The sequence below is a fragment of the Macaca fascicularis genome, chromosome 3 (assembly GCF_037993035.2).
Source record: "Macaca fascicularis isolate 582-1 chromosome 3, T2T-MFA8v1.1".
NCBI lineage: Eukaryota > Metazoa > Chordata > Mammalia > Primates > Cercopithecidae > Macaca > Macaca fascicularis.
The window spans coordinates 185,976,628-185,982,783 of NC_088377.1; the positions used below are offsets into that span (position 1 = coordinate 185,976,628).

The 6,156-nt window shown below is 41.3% G+C and overlaps 1 pseudogene; it reads right to left on the reverse strand.

Moving 5' to 3' along the window:
- Nucleotides 1–6,156, reverse strand: part of LOC107129339 (olfactory receptor 2A14-like) — a 150,483-nt pseudogene that overhangs the window by 124,229 nt on the left and 20,098 nt on the right.

Consider the following 6,156-nt stretch of genomic DNA (forward strand, 5'->3'; position numbering starts at 1 on the left):
TTGGGAGGCTGAGGCGGGTGGATCACTTGAGGGCAGGACTTTGAGACCAGCCTTGCCAACATGGTGAAACCCCATCTCTACTAAAAATACAAAAATTAGCGGGCATCATGGTGCATGCCTGTAATACCAGCTACTCGGGAGGCTGAGGCAGAAGAATCGCTTGAACCCGGGAGGCAGAGGTTGCAGTGAGCCGAGATTGCACCACTGCACTCCAGCCTGGGTGGCAGAGGAGACCCAGTCTCAAAAATAAATAAATAAATAAAATTAGGTGAATGAAGGGTTAAAACACTAAGTAATGAGCTCTTCTGGCATGCAGAAGACATCCAGCGCTCCATGCCTGGGTGGCTCAACCCATCGCCATCAGATATGGCAGAACAAAATGTTAGCGTGTGGGCAGTGAAATCAGTTAGCAGGCTGTAGCAATGCCACTGATAGAATAATATGACCTCAGAAGCTATGTGCCCTTTTTTGAAGCCAACAACTGTCTAGCAGGATTTTGGAGGCACTCAAAGTCTTACAATTATCTCTCCCTCCTGCCTTCAGATATTCAGAATGTCTTTAGCAAGACAATCTTGTTTCACAATCACAGATAAACTTCCCATGCCGATGTATATGTTCATATAGATAGGTTATGACTAGCAGGTAATAAGGGTCCTGTTTTGATAAGACTTCGAGTCCTAGATACCTGAAGAGGGTGTGGAGGAAGGGAGGCTAGGGCTCCCCCCAACAATTTCATCTATTTTAAGCCTTATCACTTCTGAAACCTGTAATCATACCAGATTTTTAGTTGTCATTTAGGTCTCTGAAACCTGCCAGGAGCTTTTCTTAATGCAAAAATAAATACATAAATAAATAAATAAATGTCCACTAAGTTCCACCAATACAGGACTGACATAAGTAAAGACCAGTATCTTCATACAATGGAATACCATAAAATTATCAACAAACAGTACACGGTATGGATGGTCTCTAGATCTTACATCGAAAAATCTCCAAGACCCATTCAGAAAAGCAAGAAAAAAGGAAGGGGGTAGATAAACTCTATCTGGAGGTGCTTACGTATGCATTAAGAGGAATACAGAAGAAACTAAGAAGAGAGAGGTTGAAAACAGGGAAGACGGTGACAAGCAGGGGCATATCTAGGTCTGAAGCTTATACAATTTGGGGCAGCTTCTTTAAGAAAAAGAATGTGAAGGTATGAGTACAATATTAGTTCAGAGCTTTGGAAGGGACTCTTGGAAGGGGTTCTAAGCTTACGCTTTGCTAGCTTCATGGTAAATCCACTACTGGGGACAAGTAGGAAAGGGAGAATATTAAAAAAAAAAATTTTGAAAGCTGATTGAAATCTGAGTCATTTATATCTATTCATAAAACTTAATTTAAAAAAAATCAATGTATTTGCCAAAATAGCTCTGGAGAAAGAGAACTGACTAGGTGACCAGGCCTCATGAAAAATGTGGGTTCCTATAACCAAATTCATAAAAGGAACATTGCAAAAATGACAACAGTAACCACTGAAATATAACATTTCACCAATTACATTAGGAAAGTTAAAAAGTTTTAAAGGCTGGGTGTGGTGGCTCATGCCTGTAATCTCAGCACCTTGGGAGGCTGAGGTGGGAGGATCACCTGAGCCCAGGAGTTCAAGACTACCTTGGGCAACATGAGGAAACCGTCTACAAAAAGTAAAAACTCAGCCATGCATAGTGGTGAATTCCTGTGGGAGGCTGAGATGGGAGGATTACTTGAGCCTGGGAAGTCGAGGCTGCAGTGAGCTGTAATCACGCCATTGCACTCCAGCCTGGGCAACAAAGTGAGACTCCGTCTCAGAAAAAAAAAAAAAAAAAAGTTTTAAAAACGCACAGTTAGTGAGGGCATGGAGTGTCATACATTGCTGTAATTTGGTATAAATGACCTCCATGAAGAACAGTTTGCCAAAGTCTCCCACAATTACAAATGCACCATTTGACACAGCAATTCTACTTCCAGGAATACATTCCACAGGTAGACTAGCATGTGTGCTACGCAACAGATGTAAAGGTTATTCACTGCAGCATTGTTTGTACTACCAAACTACTGGGAAAAATGTCAATAGGAGACTACACCCACTCATTAAAATCTTGTACAGCTGAAAAATAAATAAGGAAGCTCTGTATGTGCTCATATAGAACAATCTTCAACCTATATTTTTAAGTGAAAAATGCAAGTTTTGAAATATTCTATGGACTATCATTGATGTAATATATTTCTGGTAAGTGCAAAATATTTTTGGAAGCATTTCACAAATAACTTATAATACTGGGGCCTTGAGAGAAGATAATCGGATAGCTGGGAAACGTGTGGAGGGAGACATTTACTTCTGTGCTTTTAGCTTTTGAAGGATGTCAATGTGCAACTTTTTCAAAATATGTTTTGAAGATAAACACAGATCTTTAATATTTGCAAAATTCACACCAGCCCTAAATTCTAATCAAGCCTGCGACTGTTCGGAGGGGTGCCTAGTGAAGCCCCAAACCTTCACATCAATTCCACGTTTGATGCAGATCAAACTAGGGATAAGAAAGGTTGAGAACATTGGGCATTTTTTCCCCTCCACTGAAGGGTATACTACTTACATTAAAAAGACTAATTATTTATTAAATGATTCAATGATTTCATGATTCTAAATAAAACCTTTTCCGGGAACTTTTTTTTTTTTTTTTTTTTTTTTTTTTTTGAGATGGGGTCTTACTCTGTCACCCAGGCTGGACTGTAGTGATGCGATTATAGTTCATTACAACCTCGAACACCTGGGCTCAAGTGATCCTCCTGCCTTAGCCTCTGTTCCAGTTCTTCTGTAAGCTCCCAATCCAATGCTTTAGATTCTCAATAATGAAGGGACCTCCTTTTCCCAAGCCCTGTATCAATGAACTCTATCAAGAAGAGAGGTGTCTGATTCGCCAGAGGAGACAGAAAAGAACACTGGTACCCAGTGAGTGTCCTTTACTTAGAAGGCAAGATCCCTTGGGACATGGTTAAAATCCAAACCTGAGGACACATATTCTAAAAGAAATGAGTCTGAGATGGGAAGAATATTGGATCCTAAGTATGGTAATTATTCTAAAAAGAAGAAAGTTGCCACTGCCAGCCTGGGCAACATAGAGAGACGCCATCTCTACAAAAAAATTAGCTGGGTATAGTGGCACACTATGCTACTTGGGAGGCTGATGCAGGAGAATTGCTTGAGCCTGGGACTTTGAGACTGTAGTGAGCTATGATCACACCACTGCACTCCAGCCTGAGTGACAGAGTAAGACCCTACCTCAAAAGCCAAACAGAAAGAAAGCTGCAGCTGGTGGAGAATGCTAACTCCACCCTCATATAATTAGAATATATGAGAAGTCTTTTGCTACTAATAAATTGTGCATTCTAAGAGTGATTTAGAGCTACGAAGGCATATCAAGATTTACTTTTTTTTAAGATGACTAAAATTTTCAGAGCAAGCTTGTGATCTGATGCACTTATTTCCACAAGATGGTGCTATAGCTTCTGCTAAGTACAAAACTCACATTTCCTTTAGGAACTAGAAATACAAAATACATTTCTAATTGAGAACCAAATCTGCATGCGCTCTGGCGAGTCTGTTAAAGAAACACATTGTGCAAAAACGTCCTGGTGGAGGTGGAGGTTGATTTGGGCCTAAAGGGTGAAGATTGTTCCAGGTAATAATACCTTCCACCACCTCCACACATACCTGAGTTGATGTCTCAAGGCTTCACGCAGCCTTCAGCTTCCTCTTTGTCCAAAATGCTGCTCCTCCTACTATCAGGTAGGGGTGTGTGTGTGTGTGTGTGTGTGTGTGTGTGTGTCAGACATGGGATTGAGGAGTGGCCCAGAGCTCCCACCACCATAGAAATGCAGGTCCCACGGCCACCCACACTTCCACCCAGGGGAGATCAAGCCTCGCCCCTTCAATAGAGCCTTTCCTTGCCACTCTGTCCCACGTGAATCACACCTGCCTAGGGGTACAAGTAATAATGCAACAGAATGTTTTAGAATACCATTTTTCCGTTTCCATCTAAGTGTGCCAAGTTTTGGCAGGGGGGCAGAGTCCATTTTACAGCCCACGGCAATGAGGATCCTACCTTGAATTTATCCAGTGATGCTATCACAAACACTGGCAATCTCGAGTAAGTATTCAGTCACCTTGGTTGGCAGCCCGGGTGACTGGGAGGATGCTGGCCCCGGTTGGCCACTACTTGGACCTAGAAATATGCTAAGTCATCACCTTTTTGGAGTTGTTTGATCATCTCTAACAGGATAGGATTAAACTGTCCTGATTTTTCTTAATGTCTTGTTTTAATGACTTTAACATCTTCAGTATCCCTCTCCTGACAGAGTCATAGAAGTGGGAACATTTGTATCACAAGGGAAATAGAAGGATGTTCCTGCTAAAGTGAATGGCACCTCCCTTCCTATTCATCTTTATTCTTAAAAAAAAAAAAAAAAAATTTGGCCGGGCATGGTGGCTTACGCCTGTAATCCCAACACTTTGGGAGGCCAAGGTGGGTGGATCATTTGAGATCAGGAGTTGGAGATCAGTCTGACCAACATGGTGAAACACCACCTCTACTAAAATCACAAAAATTAGCCGGGAGTAGTGGCGGGCACCTATAGTCCCAGCTACTCAGGAGGCTGAGACAGGAGAATCGCTTGAACCTGGGAGGTGGAGGTTGCAGTGAGCTGAGATCACACCACTGCACTCCAGCCTGGGTGACAGAGCGAGACTCCTTCTCAAAAAGAAAAAAAATTTTTTTTTAAATAGAGATGGGGTCTCACTATGTTTCCCAAGCTGGTCTTGAATTCCTGGGTTCAAGCAATCCTTCCGGCCTCCACCTCCCAAAGTGCTGGGATTACAGGCGTGAGCCACTACGCTGGCCTCATCTTTATTCTTGTCTCCATTTTTCTCTATTCTATTCTGTGTCTCTGTGCCTTGGCGGTCAAAAATGTGACATAGCTATACAGTCAGTCCTCCTCATCCACAGGATCCACATCATAGCTTCAACCAACAATGGATCAAAAATATTCAGGAAAAAAAAAATGGATGGTTGTGTCTGTACTGAAAATGTACAGGCTTTTTTTCTTGTTATTGTTCCCGAAACAACACAGTACAATGACTATTTTCATAGGATTTACATTGTAGTAGGTATTAATCTAGAGATGTCTTAAAGTATACAGGAGGATGTGCATAGGTTATAGGCAAAGACTAAGCCATTTTATGTCAGAGACTTGAGCATCTGGGGATTTTGGTATCTGTGGGGGGTGGGAAGGGTCCTTGGAATCAATCTCCTAGGATGACTGGACATGGGGGATCACTCCTGCTCTCTTTTGCTACCATATCCTCTCCACTGCCACAGAGGTAAGGGCAGGGTAAGTGGAAGCCTAGGGCCACAGAGACAACAGGGTACTCTGGGCTCACCATCAAGAGTAGAGGCGGAAACCTGTTGAGCTGCTCTAGGAGTAGAGGCTGCCTTTTGGAAGATGAGTGGATAACATGGATTAGGATGGAAGAGAATACTCATACCTAAGAACAATCACTGACTGGGGACTTTGACAGTGGATGGAACACCTCAAGAAATAGGCGTCAAGGACCTGAGATGAGGGATGAGGCCAAAGACTTTCTATCAGCAAAAAGGAAGGACAGAGTTAGGCCGAACTAAGGACATTTCTGTGTTCAAAATAAATAGCATGCTGTTATTGGGTTTGTCTTATATTATTATGTCTATCAGAAGAAGAATACACAAAGATACAACTTACTTACTTATACATACTTATAACTTACTTTTACAACTTACCTACTATGTCTATCAAAAGAATACACAAAGATACAATTTACTCTTTGAATAGCAGCAGATTTTAGTCTAAAATAGATAAGATACAAAAAAAAAGTAACGTGTATTTTCTAGCTTCTCCCAAATAGAAAAAAATAAAATATATATGTATAAAATGATTTTAAAAAAAATATTTGGCTTTAAGCCCTCATCACAGGAATTCTTGGAACTCTCTCTCTTCCGACCGATGTAAGACACAGTATAAACATCTTCGTATGTGTCAGTATGTATTTGTGTGTTTTGGGTTCTCATCTGATACCAAAAAGAGTACAATATTACTCATAAA